Source organism: Meles meles, chromosome 5 (genome assembly GCF_922984935.1).
Source record: "Meles meles chromosome 5, mMelMel3.1 paternal haplotype, whole genome shotgun sequence".
In the NCBI taxonomy this organism is placed as follows: Eukaryota; Metazoa; Chordata; class Mammalia; order Carnivora; family Mustelidae; genus Meles; species Meles meles.
In genome coordinates, this window is record NC_060070.1 from 132,204,326 (window position 1) to 132,221,987 (window position 17,662).

General features: G+C 41.8%; 1 protein-coding gene across 7 annotated transcripts in view; it reads left to right on the forward strand.

The window, feature by feature from the left end:
• Positions 1-17,662, forward strand: part of FARS2 (phenylalanyl-tRNA synthetase 2, mitochondrial) — a 546,789-nt gene that overhangs the window by 71,011 nt on the left and 458,116 nt on the right. The window lies entirely within an intron of this gene.

Genomic DNA, 17,662 nt, shown 5'->3' on the forward strand with positions numbered 1-17,662 from the left:
AGACCTGAGCACATTGTCTTTCCAGTTGTGGGCTCCCTCTTTCCTTTGAGAGTCTTTGATTGGCACAGCTCTGATATTTTCCAATTGCAGATTATCTTCTAGTGAACTTTCTGTGCATGAAATTTAGTATATATCTAGGATTGGTTTTTTTTTTTTTTTAAGATTTTATTTATTTACTTGAGAGAGGATGAGAGAGAAGCAGATTCCCCACTGAGCAGGGAGCCCAGTGCGGGACTTGATCCCAGGAACTTGGGATCAGGACTGGAGCTGAAGGCATACGCTTAACTGACTAAGCCACCCAGGCGCCCCTAGGGTTAGTTCTTTAGGATATTTTCCCGGAGTTGAATTGTGGTCAAAAAAGATTAAACATTTTGATGTCACACACACACACACACACACACACAGAGTTTTATGTTGTATATTTTATGTATTATTTTCAACAAGGTGATACTAGTAATGCCTAACTAACCACAGGCTACACACTAACATTGGGTATTACTGCTATTTAAGCTTTGTTAACTTGATATGTAAGAAATAGCATTGAGTTTTTAATTCTTTGCTTAGCAGTGGGTTTGAGCATTTTGGCGTGTATTTGTTAACGAGTTGATTTCCTGTTTTATGAATTACCTCAGCTTAGTGCTGTGGTGGGTAGGGAAGTGGTGCTTTTGGGAATCTTGGTGGAGTGACTATGATTAGCACACGAGGTTGCCCTGTGGGCTTTATCTGGGCAGGATCCTACTTTGTGCCTTAGCTTCTGCCTTACCTAGTGGCAGGCAAGCATGCACCCTTCCCACTTTGCTTCAAGAGATGAGAATCTTTTAAGACGTAAGTTAAGGGTTGGGTGGAGGAGTGCTGGCCAGCTTAGGTGGTAGAGCATGTGACTGACTCTTGGTCTTCGGGGTGTGGGATTGAGCCCCACTTTGGGTGTAGAGAGTACTGAAAAATAAAATCATTTTTAAAAAAAGGATGGAAGTAAAGGGAGAGTGTGAGATTTTAATTTTTATTAAAAAAATGGAGCATGGATGTAAGAGTTTTTTCACTTTTTTTAAAAATAGGCCGCTACGAAACTTCATCTTCCTTTAATTTTTCCCAAGGTATTGCGTGTCTCCTGGGCCAGGTGTTCCCTAGCTGAGGGAGCACTATTGTATGCGGTGGCCTCAAGGCAGAAAGGGAGCACTGTGTCCTGGGAAGATAGAACCAGGATACCTGGATGGTGGCAAGAAAGATCTGGGTGAAGTCACAGAGGCAGGAAGGAGCCCAGTGATATGGACATTTGTAGGTCCTGGAGAGTCCTGAGGGCAGGCGCTGAAGTTTGAGCTCCAGGGGTGTGGTTCTGTAGAAATGGATTGGAGGGGGACCAGGACAGGAAGCAGTGACTATCCTTGGGTGCCGGCCAGGGTAGGCTAGGCACGAGATGATAGGGACTTACATGCCCCTGCACCATCTGGGGCAAAGGACTATATTTTTTTTATTTCAAATCTACTGTTGATGAATGTGTTTGTAAATTATGAGAAACATGAATTATTGGAAGAATGTGACAGCAATGCCTAATTGTTCAAAAGGATTTGTGTGCTTCCTCTCCCTTTCTGTCCTTACCTTACCATGGGCTGGCACCGGGCATCTGCAGACCACCCCTCAGTAGCCCCAGCTGTGACCGCTGCTCTAACATCCAGCACTGCATCGAGCACTTTCTGTGCACGGGGCAGTGGTGCGTGGTTACCATTCTCTGCCAGTCACTGTGCTATGCGCAGGAGAAACAGTGAGACCAGAAGTCAGGCCTCTGCCTTCTCAGCTTCTGTGTTCTCGCTGAATTAGGGGAGAAGTGGATGAATGTGGGGGAGATAACTAGGGCTTACTGGTGGATGATATGTGGAAGATGGAAGGAGGAGGAGGACTCCAGGCTGACTGGTAGGAGCGGGGCTATCTTTCATATCTGGAGTGTGTGAGATTCTTTTTAGCTGTTATATTTTAAAGAGAGGACATCCTACCTTTTTAAACAGCAAAGTGATTTACATCCTGCTGCAGATTTGAAATGAATCTCCAGGGAAGAAATCTAGATGGCTGGGGACAGGGCTGAGACGGAGCCTTACTTTTCAATATATATCTCTTTGTATCTTTGGAATTTTGTAGTGTTTGTGCATATCAGCTCTCCAACAAAATATGTTTAAAAATAGGTTTTTTACAACAGCTATGGATAAATTTGAAATAACAAATGTGAAGACTTAAAAAAAAAGAGAGAATGAAAGAAATGTGAAGACTTATCTGATGAAAACTTTAAAGCTGAAGGGATATGATAGAATGGTTAAAGGAAGAGTGTAGAAAGGAAGGCTTGATAGTAAAAGCGGTCCCTTCTCTGGAAATTTGTAAAATAAGTGCTTCCCAATTCAAAAGAGCAGTAGTATTTTTTGTTGTTGTTCATGGTGGGAGTTAACGAAATGATACAGAATTTCTCTGGAGAAATAAAAATATGAGAAAAACCTGGGAAATTCTGAAAAATGTAAGAAATGAGCAGCAACTAAGCTTACTGGATGTTAAGGTATGTCATAAAGCTAGAATTACTTAAACCCTGGACCTGGACAGTTTAAACTTCTTGCTGTGGAAGAAGAAATAGACAAACAGATCAAGGGAACAAAACAGTATCCAGAAGTAAACCTGAAATGGACCTGAAATTAGATGATGATAATGATGGTTTTCAGATTGCTGTAGAAAATAGGTTTGTCCAATAATTTAAATGTCAGGGAAATGAGACTAAACAAAATGCATGTTTCTCCTTTCACCCTTTACACCCTAGGGAATTCCAGATCTAGATCAAAGATTTAAGCATGAAAATATGAAATAGTACAACTATAAGAAAACATGGGTGTATTTATTTGTAATTTCAGAATGGTGAAGACCTTTCTCTGAGCTGTGCACTTGTAACACACATGGCCAAGAAAACAGTTGACAGAAGGTCAAGAAAGTTAACAATCTTAATTTTGGAAGAATTCATAGATACAAGTAATAAAAAGACTATTAGTCCAACAGTTTGTGTGTGTGTGAATTGGTAGTTTAAGAGAAAATATACAGATGCTGCTAAAAAAATAAATGAGATGTGCTGCCTTGCCAATAATAATTATTAGAAGGTATGTCAATGAGATACTATTTTTGGACAGTTTGGCAAAAAAATAAATAAAATTCCAAGTGCCTGTGAGAGTTTGGGCAAATGGAAACTTTCACCATAAAAACATGAGACCTACAGACAATATCAAAATAGAATGCCCTTTGCCCTAGAAATCCCACCTTTAAAAAATTACCTTCCGTTTGAACTTAACAACGATTTGCTAAGATACGTGGGCAAGGATGCTTATTCCAGCATCATTTGTTATAGCAGAAACCTGGTGACGGTGCGCCTCAGTGTGGCACTGGTCAGGTAAATCCTGGCACCCCCACGTGGCTGTGTCATCTGTAGCTGCCCAGAAGGTGAGGAGACTTAGGTGCCAACAGAGCAAGCATTCCTGGGAGAGTTGCTGTTCAATGAAAAACAAGATGTGGTCTGTGACCCTGTTTGTATATAGATTAAATAAATCCCTACTCTTCCAGAAAGGATCCCAGGAAACATTAGCAGTTGTAGGAAAAGTGACAAAGTAACTGAGAAGGAGTTCCATCTGACTAATGTGTGTGTGTTAGTGTGTTGTCTGTTCTATTATTAACTCAACAGGGAGTATCTGAGTATGAGATCATAGGGCTTTCTTTCTCTGAAACTCACACACACACATCTATACTCCCTAATAAATGTTATTTATAAAACAAATCCTGTAACATTTTCTTTGTTCATAGATTGTGATATTAGACCGAGATCAATATTGCCAACCTAAAAAAAGACGTTAACAATGGTGCAGAATATTATAGTACCCAACAGGAAGAACCAAGGGCATATCAAAACTTAAAGATTTGACTCATTTCTGTAGCTGCTAAGAATGTGCTCATTGAGGAGGGTTTTGAAAAATAGGGTTAATTACCAGGATGTGCTAGAAAGTGTGGGGCACCTTTTTCTTGTCCCTCCCCTGCTCTGGGCTATTATTTCCTAAAGAGCCATCTCTCAAAATTTTAAGACCATGGGGCCAACTATTGATTTCTTATTTTTAAGGAATCCAACCTGGACTTGAATACGGAATGGAGTGCGAGTGCTAGACATGCTGGAGACAAGTGTTCAACAGTGAAGGCACAGTCCCATTCCTTAGGAGCTTCCATCTGATGCTCCCTTTTGGGGATGTGTGGTTACCAAGGAGTACATGCCCGCAGAGAACTTGGTGTTTAATGGGCTTGCTGTCTAATCAATAGGCAGACCCGACACTTTGTATTCAGTGTTATAATAGGGGAAGTACAAGTTGTCAGCAAACATATAGGCATGGTCTTTAACCCAGATTTGAGGAGTCTGGATAAGGAGGGGGAGAAGTGGGGGGAGAGAGAGAGAGAATTTCAAGCAGACTCCCCGCTGAGCGCAGAGCCCTACTTGGGGCTTAATCCCATGACCCTTAGATTACCATCTGAGTCAAAAGCAAGAGTCAGATGCTTCACTGACTCAGCCACCCAGGCTTCCCCAGAAGAGAATTTCTGATAGAGAATTTTTTAAGGACTCTATAAAGTACAGGGACCTCTTCTGGAAAATAGATTTGTACAAGCCTTAATGAGGGAGGAGTGTTCATAGGGAACAGGCTCAGCAAAGCCTTGGGTACAAGTAAGTATGAGAAAGTGTTGAAAAACAGAAAATGGTTCGGGAAGGCTAGTTTGTGGCTTGGAATTAGAGACTCTTAAGAGGTGAATCCGGAGAAGGAAGTGTTATTTTCCAAAACTTTGCTGATTTTGGAATCACCTGGGAATTAGAAAATACTGATAACTGACTCCCACCTCTAGGCATTGTGACTTAATTGGGATGGGGTATGCTGAGGCATTTATTTCCATGTGTAACAAAATTTGGGAACATCCAAGCCAGTTTATGGAGGTCTTGTATGATCATGCTGAGTGATAAGGATTTTATCCACAGAGACATTTTTGGCATGGAGGAGCTAGTGGGTGATTTTACCAGTAGAGTGACTTGATCAGACTTGTAGTTTGGAAGATCTTGCTGGTTGCTTTGGGGAAAATAGAATAAGAAAGCTGAAACTGGAAACAGGGAAACCAGTCAAGGGGTCCCTTAGATAAATGAAGGTGGCCGGATGGAAGGAGTGACAGTAGGGATGGAAGGAGGCAGATGGATCCCTGAGGTACCGAGATGGATTCAGAAGGACTTGTCGTGGGTGGGATGGGGATGTGTGGGGCAAAGGGGAGTGATCATTGACTGAGGTGGGTGGGAGCAGGGAGAGCAGGGATGATGTGAGGGAAGGGGTGGGCCTTTCCTCCGTATTTCAGCAAGGATCTCCAGCACGGAATAGTTGAGAAAGTCCATTAGTTCTTTGCTAAGCACTGACCTCATTCGATCAACTGCCTCTAGCCTGATTTCCCTTCAGGTGGACCTTATATCTTATTCTCTGCAGTTCGAGTGGATGTCTTTTCTCTAATGGTTAATGAACTTGCATATCTCAAATGCATTAAGAGATCTAGTAAGGGAGATTTTCACCATACTTGTGATCCATGGGAGACCTGATGGCCACCATGGCTCAGTGGCATCTAAAGAGCTTTAGTTTTCATAGTTGGGGAAATGTAAATGTCATTACTCTTTCATATAATTGAATTGGGGATTTATATTACTTTTCTTTTTCAAGATTTTATTTCTTTATTTGAGAGAGAGCGAGAGTGAGAGAGCACAAGCAGAAGAGAGAGGGAGAAGCAGGCTCCCCACTGAGCAGGGAGCCTGACACCGGACTCATTCCAGGACCCCGGGATCATGACCTGAGCCGAAGGCAGATGCTTGACAACTGAGCCATCCAGGCATCCCATGGAATTTATATTACTTTTATCCAAAAAGTTTTCAGAGAATTTTTGAGGCAAATTTTATATAGCAATCTGGATTTCTTTGAGAAAGAAGTACAATCTGTGTAACAAAAGCTCAGTTTGTGCTCTATTTCAAGAAAATCTAATATATAAACATCTGAAATGATAAAGCTGGCAAATCGTGGGTGGAGATAATTGATGGTTGATAATTTTGCTAATGGGTTCTTGGCTTTGAAAAGAAGTGCTTTAGGGGACGCCTGGGTGGCTCAGTGGGTTAAGCCGCTGCCTTTGGCTCAGGTCATGATCTCAGGGTCCTGGGATCGAGTCCCGCATCGGGCTCTCTGCTCAGCAGCGAGCCTGCTTCCCTCTCTCTCTCTCTGCCTGCCTCTCTGTCTACTTGTGATCTCTCTCTGTCAAATAAATAAATAAAAAATCTTGAAAAGAAGTGCTTTAGGAATCTTTCATAAGGTAAGTTTTCTATGCTCATTTAAATGACTTGAATTTTAGAAATAATATTTTGGGATAAGGAAAAGCCTGTCTGGATATTAGATAATTAACTAATATTGTAATTGTAATGAGAACCCTGGGAAATCATTAATAAGGGTTAAGACCCCCACATAATGCTAGACAATGTCAGGCAGGGTGAATATTCCTTTATATATATGCGCTCTCCGACCTTTTCCCATTACTGTAGCTTTTGTGAAGAGTTGTCTCATCTCTTTCCATGCGTGCAGCACCTGAAGAACCCCATAGTGAAATCAAACCATGTGTGACATTTTGGTCTGTTGACATGAATGTGATTCTAAAATCATACATTGTATGTAGAGACATTCAGTATAGATTTACCTACGTGAATAAGTTTTGAAGCCAGAAATTATAGAGTTAGATGGGAAATTCATTTCCTGGTGAGCAAAAGGAGCTAAGAGAAATTATGAATATTATAATCTGGAAAAAAATGCTGCACAATTTGAAAACTAGTAAGATCTTAACATTAAGTATTTGCAGCAAAGTAATAGCTCTCCCCATCTTTCAAAGAAAGAATGATATACTGGCAACAAAACATGTGTTTTCCAAAGCATCAAGATATATTGTTGGCAGTGTATTATTTTGAAAAGAATTTGTTTTGTCTCTACAGAGGAGAATGATTTTTAGAGAAGTGGGGAACAGAGGGCACCCGAATACTTAACACCTTTGTGATGGGCTGGTTATAAATGCATGTTCAGAGGCAAATGACCATGATAAACAACCATACAGGAGCCTGCTTCATATGAAATGAAATCATTTGCCTCCTGCCACCTTGCATGGCATCAACAAATGAATCGTGCACGAGACGTAAAGCAGCAGATAGTGCTGGTGCTCATCCTGTCATCTGCTGGGGCTTCATTATGGACAGGGATGCTGCTGGCTCTCCAGACTAAGCTTAACTGGCAGCCTTCACTGACTAATGGAGCCATATTCGTGTTGGCTGACATCCGGTTTTAAAGTTATTTATAAAGAAAAGATCGTTGTAATCCAAACAGAGATGCTTTTTAAAAAAATATTTTATTTATTTATTTGACAGAGATCACAAATAGGCAGAGAGGCAGGCAGAGAGAGAGAGAGAGGGGGAAGCAGGCTCCCCTCTGAGCAAATAGCCCAATGTGGGGCTCGATCCCAGGACCCTGAGATCATGACCTGAGCCGAGGACAGAGGCTTAACCCACTGAGCCACCCAGGCGCCCCCAAACAGAGACTTTTAAATGTCAGATGTACTGTGCAAAATTCATCTAGGGTGAGTGGCACCATAGGAAGAATTAACTGCTTTTCTGAACACGTATGTGCTGAGGGTGTTTTTCCTGTGTGCAAATGGTATTTCATATAGCATGTTATAAGCAAAATACTTGAAATAAACATAGATTTCTGTAGTTTTGAACACTGTAAATAGGACTACAGTACCACCAATTGACACATTAATAAACCGAAAAATTAATGGGACAACATGGAAAGACTTAGATGTCCACATTCCTGTCCTCACAATGAGAAAGTAAGCTCAGCAAACTGAAAATCAGTGACTCCTCTCAGATCCTTCAGGGAATCGAGGTTACAGGGTAAACTGGAGTCCCAGGAAATGGACAGGAGAGTGCATACCACGAATTACAGTTTACCAGAAGCAGAAGTCCTAGAGAAGAGCCCCTGCCCCCGCCCCCCTTCTCGCCCTTCCCCCACCAGGACTGGTAGGAACAGTTAAACTGTAACAGGTGAGTTGCTAGAGGCTTGGTGTGCACAAGCCTGAGAGTTCAAAACTACCAGGGACCTGTACAGGGGGGAAGGGCTCTATGCTTTCTTGAATTTTACTTCCAGGAGCCCTACCAGAGTCTCAAAAATCTTCTGTTTTTGGCAGTGGGAAGGGGAAAGAAACCTTTTTGAAATATATCCAGATCATTCTCTTCTCCCTAACAAAAGCATGCCTTAAAGGAAACTATTTCACTAAAGTTTAACAGACCTGGAGTTTACCAGAATATAACTAACTGACTTGGGGGATGGGAAGTACCCAATTCCAGCCCCTTTAACACTTTTGGTCTCACCTGAGGGGGAAAAAGAAAGATGAGTCACACTTGAAGGTCACAGTCCAGGGACACAGCCTTCCTAGAAGATCGGGACCTAATCATAGCCCTGTAGAGGGCTTCTCTTCCATACCTTACTGCCACGTCAGTCATGGACCTGGATAATAAGAAGGATTATCAACAGCAAGACTCAGACCCAAGTAAGAGAAAGTCAAAGGCAACAGGGAAGACTAAAACAGGGATAGTAGAAAAATATTTGCCTCCTGATACCTAAAACTGACAGTGAACACAGCCTACCTCCTAGCCAGATACACATAAAACTTCACATTGAACACCTCAGTTCCTTTAACACAATACATCATGTCTGTCTTTCAACAAAAAATTATAAGGCATGCTAAAAGGCAAAACAGTTTAAAGAGACAAGTGATGCATCAGAATCACAGTCAGATAGGGAAGAAGTTTTTGAATGGTCAGACTGAGTATTTAAAATAAGTCTAATACACGCTAAGGGTTCTAATAGAAAAAGTGGACAAAATTCAAGAACATAGAGATGTAAGCAGCTAGATGGAAACTCTGGAAAGAATCAAAATTAATGCTAGAAATGAGAAACACTGTAACAGAAAAGAAGAATGGCTTTTGGTTCATCAGTAGACCGGACTGGGCCAAGGAAACAGTCAGTGAGTTTGTAGAAACTCATCAAGAGAAACTTCCCCAAAAGGAAAAAAAGAATAAAAAATACCAGAACAGAATGTTTAAAAACTGTAAGACAATTAAAAGACATAAAATATGGGTATTGGGAATACCAAAAGGAGAGGAAAGAGGAAAAGAAGAAATATTTAAAGTGATAATGGCTGAGAAATTTTCCCAGATGGATGACAGACATCAAACCACAAATTTGGGAAGCTCAGAGAACGCTGTGCAGGCAAACTGCAAAAAATTTGCACTTAGCTGTATCATATTAAAATTGCAAAAAATTAAAGACAAAGAGGAAGTCTTGAGTAAAGTCAGGGGAGCTTAACACCTTACCCGCATAAGCTCAAGGATAAGACTTACATCAGATTTTATTCAGGAACCACGTAAGCAAATCAGAAAAACAACCAATCTAAAAGTCTGTACAAGCATATCTTATTTTATTGTGCTTTGCTTTACTGAATTTTGCAGATACTGTGTTTTTTGCAAATTTTAGGTTTGTGGAAATCTTGCATCAAACAAGTCTCTCAGTGCCATTTTTCCAACAGCATTTTCTCTCTTCGTGTTTCTGTGTTAACGTTTTGGTAATCTTCACAATATTTCAGACTTTTCCATGATTGTTATATTTGTTATGGTGACTGGTGATCAGTGATCTTTGAAGTTATTCTTGTAACTATTTTGAGGTGCTACAGACTGTGCCTGTGTGAGAAGGTGAACTGAACTGACAACTACTGTATGTGCTCTGACTGCTCCCCTCATCCAGCTGTTCCCCCATCTCTGTGGGCCTCTCTACTCCCTGAGACACAACAGTATGGAAAGTAGGCCAGTCACCCTATTGTGGCTTTGAGTGTTCAAGTGAAAGGAAAGGTGGCACATCCCTCACTTTAAATCACAAGCTAGAAATGATTAAGCTCAGTGATGAAGGCACGTCGAACTCTGAGACATTCCAAAAGCTGGGCCGCTTGCGCCAAAAAGTTAGCTAAGTTGTGAATGCAAAGGAAAAGTTCTTGAAAGAAATTAAAAGTGCTCTAAATGGAACAGCAAAGCCTGGATGGCAGCACATCTGTTGACAGCATGGTTTACTGAATATTTAAAGCCCACTGTTGAGAGCTATGGCTCAGGAAAAAAAAAAAAAGGTTCAAAATATTCCTGCTCATGTGACAATGGACCTGGTCACCCAGGATCTCTGGTGGAGATGGCCAGTGAGACGAATGTTGTTTTCACGCCTGCTCACACAGCATCCATTCTGCAGCCCATGGATAAAGGAGCCATTTCAACTTTCAGGTCTTATTATTTAAGAAATACGTTTCATCAGGCTAGAGCTGCCATAGATAGATATTTCCTCTGATGGAGCTGGGCAAAGTTGACTGAAAACTTTCTGGAAAGGACTCACCTTTCTAGATTCAGGACATTGGTGACTCATGGGAAGAGGTCAAAATATCCACAGGGGCAGGAGTTTGGAAGAAGGTGACTCCCACCTTTATGGATGACTTTGAAGGCTCACGACTCCGGTGGAGGAAGAAACTGCGGATGTGATGGAAACAGCAAGAGAGCTAGAATCAGAAGTGGGGCCTGAAGATGTGGCTGAACCGCTGTTATCTCATGGTAGACTTGAACAGATGAGGAATTACTTCTTATGGATTAGCAAAGACCATGGTTTTCCCGAGATGGCACCTACTCCCAGGGAAGATGCCATGAAGTGTGTTGAGATGACAAGAGAGGATTTAGACTATGACATAACTTAGTTGATCAAGCAGCAGCTTGAGAGGGTGCGAGGGGGTGAGAGGGTGGACTCCAGTTTGAAAGACGTTCCCCGTGGGTAGAATGCTATCAGACAACATCACAAGCTACAGGGAAATTGTTCCTGAAAGGAAGACTCAGTAGGTGTAACTCACTTCATTGTTGACTTATTTCATAAATTGCCACAGTCACCCCACCTTCAGCAAACACCCCTGACCCCAAATGGTCAGCAGCCATCAACATGGAGAGATAAGACCCTCCACCAGTAAAGAGATTAGGACTTGCTGAAAGATCAGAAGAAGGTCAGCATTTTTTTTCTTCTTAGCAAAAAAGTCTTTTTAAAATAGGTCATGCACATTGTTTTTTAGACGTAATGCTATTACACACTTAAGAGACTACAATGTAATGTAAACAGAGCTTCTATATGCAGTGGCAAACCCCAAAATCCATTTGACTCATTTTATTACGAGATTCACTTTTTTGTGGTAGTCTGGAACTGAACTCACAGTATCTGAGGCATGACTGTATCTATTAAATTATCCCGCAAAGTGAAGTAGAAAGAAAGAATTTCTCAGACAAATAAAAATTGGAGAAACTTTCCACTAATAAATCTTCCTGGCTAGAAGTGTTAGAAGTTTTTCCAAGAGAAGGAAAATGATACAGGTCAGAAACTTGGATTACATAAAGATAGGAGGAGGATAGAGAGGAATAAAGGAAGGGGCTTCTCACTTCCCTCCCCTGAGGCACTGTTGCCGTGCCCAGCACCCAGCACCCTAGCCCGCTCCCTTGCCTAATAATACAGACACAGAGTTTTCTGGCTTGTTGGCTTAAAAAAGAGACTAACTTTCTCACCTCACAGCTGCAACCTCTGCATTTAAAGATTCCTGAAATGGATATAGTGAGGTCGCTGACGCATGGAAGATAGGAATTTCCAAAGACTCTGGGCAAAATTGCAAATAACAAATGAAAATATAGCGAAAGTCTTGTTCCCTTCAGGTTTACGTGTATTAATAATGCACCGTATTGTGTCTTATGCCACAGAAATTTTCGTTATGGTATCATCCTGCCAGTTATTGTGGTGTCATTTTGAGATCACTCAGAGCTTAAAGAAAAAAAGAATTGAATATATTAAGTGTAGACATAAGAGCTCTTTAAAAGCCAAACATTATTATAGCTTTTCAAACTGGAAATGAAAGGGCCACTGCAGCATCCTATTTGTTTTAAATTTCCGTAAAGTTAATATTGATGGCTATCAACCAGATAAACAAAAAATCTTTTGGGATACTCCCCATCCCTTTTCTTAAAAAAAAAAAAAAGGGTGTTCTTGAGACAAATGTGAGAAAGAAGGCACTGTGGATTACCCCCATTCATGACTGGTGCATTTCTTGCTATGACTTCATAAGGAACCATTATTAGGGAACTCCCAGTACCTGCAGGAGTCCGGGGCTGCTCCAAAGGCTTTTGGTTCTTTTTCCGAAGAAGCTGACTTTTGGTGACCGGAGGGACGTTGACCACAGTTAGCTTTTTGCCTTTTTGGCTCTTGTTTGTTCTTTCTCTCCCTCTCCCCACTCTCCCCCCTGCCCCCATTCTTTAATTCTTTAAAGTTCCTCCCTTCTTAAAAAATTTTTTTACTTTCATTTGTTTTCTTTTTTAAAAATTTTTCTTATTTTCTCAAGTCTCTTTTTTCTTTATGTTTTCCATTTATTTTTCTTTTTTTAAGTTAATATTGTTAGCTAGTATTGTTAGTGTTGTTAGCAAGTTACCATGCTGCTGGGCTTTGCAGCAATCCACACTGATATGGACATACATACTGGCAGTTACCAGCTCCTTATGACCATAAGGGCAACTTCGTCAAGGTCATGTTGACTCGGCCATTATGGGACAGAAGTGGCTGTGAAGGTCATTACTAAGAGTTGGCAGAGATTTAACAGTCTCCAGAGACTATTCCTTGAAGTCCAAAGCATGAAGGTCTTTAATTACCTTAATAATGTGAAACTGTTTGAGATGTGCTTGACCCACAAACATTCTACCTGGTCAGGGTGTATGCTAGCAGATGTTTGATTATCTAGTGGACCATGGCCGTATGAGAAAGAGGCTTGTAGCAGAATTTTCTAGGGAGTGTCCACTGTACTGCTTCCACCAGATGTGTATTGTCCACAGGGACCTAGAGCCAGAGAACCTGCTTTTTTGATGTTGACCTTAATGTCAAGGTTGCGGACTTTGGCTTTAGTGTGATGTGTTCACTATCGTCAATAAGCTGAATACCTTCTGTGGCAGACCCCTCTTATTCCCTGGAATTCTTCTGGAGCCATAATTATGATGCCCCTTCAATGGATATGTAGAGCTTTGAAGTCATCCTTTTTTGTGACGGTCACCAGTTTCCTGCCTTTTGAGGGATTGGAATTCAAGACCTGTGGAAATGGGTATTGTGTGGAATATACAGCTTTTCTTTCTTCGTGTTCATAGACACTGAAAACCTGCTTGAGAAATTCCTGATCCACAACCACAGTGACAGAGGCATTTTAGAGGAAATCGTGAGAGACCTCTGGATAGACATGGGCCCTGAAGAGGAAATGAAGCCATACACTGTGAGCTCTCCCTGACTACAAGGATCCCTGGCAGCCTGGGTTAATGCTGTCCATGGGCTGCAAGTGGGGAAGAGATCCACAACTCAATGATGGGGCTGAAGCTTTAAGAATTAATGACCATCTGCTGACTTTGGGCTACGAAGATACTCCAGGTGCTGGAGGGCATTCTGTCATGATGAAGTCCCTGCCTACAGCTGGTCCCACCAGCAGTGATGTCCTTCATCCTGTGAGGTAGAGGCTAGTATCTCTATCAACCCAAACAGCAGAGTACTGGTCATTCCCACCTTTATTTTGTTCTCTAAGAGAGAAAATCAGTGGCATGAGGACCGGGACTCTGGGTGGAAGGCCAGTAGAGCAGCCAAAGTGACTGTAAGTCTCTGCCTAGTCAGGAGATGAAGACTACCACCTGAACACAACTCTCTCGGTTTTTCCCCTGTGGTCTCCTGATCACCCCCCACCCCCTGCCCCCAAACAAATACCAGCAATGGTGGTGGAACCTTAGGCTGATCGGCCTTTCCCCAGCTGTATGTATGTGGCCTGACTGGCTCAGAGGACTTTGTCCAATGGAGGATGGAAGTGTGAAAAGTGCTTTGGGGTTGTCTCTGTGGGATTAAAGCTATCTGGCACTCCCATAGTGTTCAGGAGCATTGAGGACAAAATAACTGTGATGGTTAAGTTGATGCCAGGAGCCCTGTGGGGAGTGGAGAGGCCAGCCGCTCTACCTATACCTGGTGAAACTTCAGAGATTAGACTGTACTTGGAGCCTTTCTCCCTTCCCCTGCTCCTCTCCCTCTCTTCTCCTGTGGTTGGGGTGAAGGGAGATGGTTCTGTAGAAATAAACACAAATATTAATGGGTAAGCACTTAACATCTTACTTTCTGAGTTGCATTTAATGATGGACTGTAAGGTGATTACTGATTTGAATGGGTCTCATGTGTGTTTGTCTTAGAGAATATAAGGTTGTCACTGCCTTGAGCAGATTCTACAGCAATGATATTAACACTGACAAGTAACAGCATTTACTGTTTGTTGTCCAAAGACTTTCTCTGCCTTCCTAATTCATTTTAGCCACAAGTGCCCATTTTAGCAGATTGGGAAGTGACTGCTGAGGGAGGGTAAGCTGCTTGTTGATAGCACAGAGCGGGTGTGAGTGGCAGAGCTCATGTCCCCAGCTAGTGCTCTCTACCCAGTATTCTGTGGCTCCTGTGGCTCAGGTCTGGGGGTGCCAGAGTCCCAGATTTGCCATTCGTTTGAGGTTGGGTATACTGTTAAATGGGTAATTCGGTCATAGGAGAAATGAGACAAGCAGCCACTTAGTGGAGCACTTTTCAGAGCTCCTTGTGAATCCATTTGTCTGCAGTCCTTGAAGCAGGACATGGTCCTGAGCACAAATATTGCTTTGAAAATGTGAAAGAAAAATACTGGAAATACTAAGGGTGTGTGGAATCCTATTTACAGGAGGGATGGTGTCTTGTAGGCCGTTTGGCATGCAAGTTAGCCGCCTTGATGTTACAGCCTTTGGAGGAACGTCTTCTAGCTCTAAACCTGCTCTTCTCCTGCCTCACGTCAGAAATCCTTCTGAGTTAGAGAGCAAATGTGAAGACTGACGACTTCAGGCTGAACATCTTTTGTATATTTAAAATTTACTTGTTCAGTTGGAAGAGCCTCTCTCCCTAGCCCAGTCCCTTTCTATTAATGTAACGATTGATGTGTCCCAAGTACTTAATGTTTTGACTCCTGAGGGGATGTTAGAAGCCATAATAATATGTGTAATAAGGATTTGGTGAACAGCTATATTTACTGGGTAGCTGCCACGTGCCTGAGTCATGGAGGAGCTAGAAAGGTGAGCTCACATCTCCCCATCTGGCTTCAGCCACAGTGGCAGATCCTCTCCAGATGCACTGTGCACCGGGCTGCTGCCCTGTCAGACTGTCCAGGGTATAGGGCTCAGAGATCTCTTTGAGGGTTGGACCTGAGCTTTTTCCAGTCAGACTGTTTGGTGAGGCCACTGAAGAGTTCTGGAAAATTTAATGGTAGGTTTTCGGTGTCTCCTTTGCCAGAGGTGCAGCCTTTTTGTGGCACAGACTTTCTTCTCAAATATGATCATTGCAGTGCCTGGCATGTAACAGTGCTCACCAAATAGTATTTTTTTCTCTTTTCTCTGCAATGCGGTTACAAAAAAAGAACTACAGGAATTTCAGAAGACAGCTAGAATGCTGTGTGTAGCTGAGAGGATCAGGAATGTTTTGTGGGTGAGGCCGATAAGAGGCAAGGGTTACTTATTCATCTGATGTTGTTGTCTACCTAACACATTTCAGATATGACTGTTCAATGAGAATATTATGGTCACAAAATACACAAATGTCTGCAATCTGTTGAGTCAAATAAATGTTCATTCACTAATCGTATAAATACAAAATTACATGGGAAACAATCTGAATGTCCTATAGGAAAATGATGAAATAAATGATAATATGTTCTTTTGATTTAATATTATGTAGCCATTGGAATTGTTTCAGCCAACTTATAAAATGGTTGCAGTAACACTGGGTATTTAAAAAACAGAGATACAAAGTGTTGAGTATAATCCCTCCTTTATTAAAACAATGCATGCTTGCCTGTGCATCAGGAAGTGGATTAAGTGCATTGAGCAATGGGTATTCCTGGTGAGATTGCGGAGCAGGGAGCCTATTCTCATTAAAGGGGCTGATTTCACCAGCTAGCCCGTAGGCTTGTTTTTCCATTGTTGGCATTTACAATTGGGTGGTTTGTATGCTTTAAATGGGAAACTAAAGCCTTAAGTTATGTTTTTTTCTTTGTTGTTGGTTTTGGTTTTGATGGGGTGGGGAAGTAAGCTAACTGTCCCAAGGACTCTTGTTCAGTGGGTGGAGAGTTCTGGTGGAAGCCCTCATCCAGTGGGGCTCCTAGAAATGTGACATCCGGGCACCAAGTCCCTGTCTGTGCTGCCCCAGCAGGGATTCCTCTTCCTCCGTCTTCTGTGGGTCCTGGTTTGCTTTGGGTTTTGTCTATATTAGAAGATCAAAACTTGCATCCAGAGGGAAAGTTCCAGAAATGCTCCTGGGGATGATGATGGGAGTTTGATTTCCAAGTGAGGATTCCTGTTCAACTGAATAAGCTCCTGTGTAATTAATCAAACTCTTGATTACTGTGGGTTAGTTCTTTTATTCTATATATGAAAGCTCCCATCTTCTCTAACCCCTACCAAAAATTCCTATTTTGTTTGAAAACTTTTTCCTCAAAGGGTACTGGGGCATTACTACTTTTATGAGCTTAAGACAACAGTAATTTTGTGTTTCTAGATGGGTTTTTTTGTTTTGTTTTTTAGTTTTTTAATTTTTAAAGTTTTTTAAAGATTTTATTTATTTATTTGACAGAGAGAGAGAGACAGTAAGAGAGGGAATACAGGCAAGGGGAGTGGGAGAGGTAGAAACAAGCTCTCCACTGAGCAGGGAGCCCAATGTGGGGCTCGATCCCAGGACACTGGGATCATGACCTGAGCCGAATGCGGATGCTTCACCAACTGAGCCACCCAGGTGCCCCTTTGTTTTATTTTTTTAAAGCATCTGTGTTTTTCGAGCTGAAAATTAAAGGTATTTATTAATGGAGGTGCTGATGATATACCCACAGGAATACAATGTAGCATATAATTCAGTTATCATATGATGTAAAAATTCTAGAAATTTTCCCTCTAATCTGTAATCTTTTCCTATAAAGAAAGTTCTTTATGTTCTAATACTTAAACTTTAAACACCTACTAGGTCATGTAAAGTGACAGGACAGGATAGTGTGTCATACAACCTTTCATGCCATCTTGGACTTACCCTGCTTTGTGCAGTAGAGGTACCAAGGCTTGGTCTTCTGAAGGTGGGTTATTTTTCTATAATGTTCTAAGAGATGCTCAGAAGACCGCCTACTGGTTTCCTTTTACCCCCCAATTGTAGTGAGTTAGACTTTTAAGTCTTACAGACTTTTCTTTCTTTCTTTTTTTTTTTTTTAGACTTTATTTGTCAGAGAGAGAGAAAATGACAAAGAGCAGGAGCGGTGAGAGGGGCAGAGGGAGAAGCCAGCTCCCCGCGGAGCAAGAAGCCTGATGTGGGATTCGATCCCAGGACCCTGGGATCGTGACCTAAGCTGAAGGCAGAGGTTTAACCGAATGAGCCACCTAGGCATC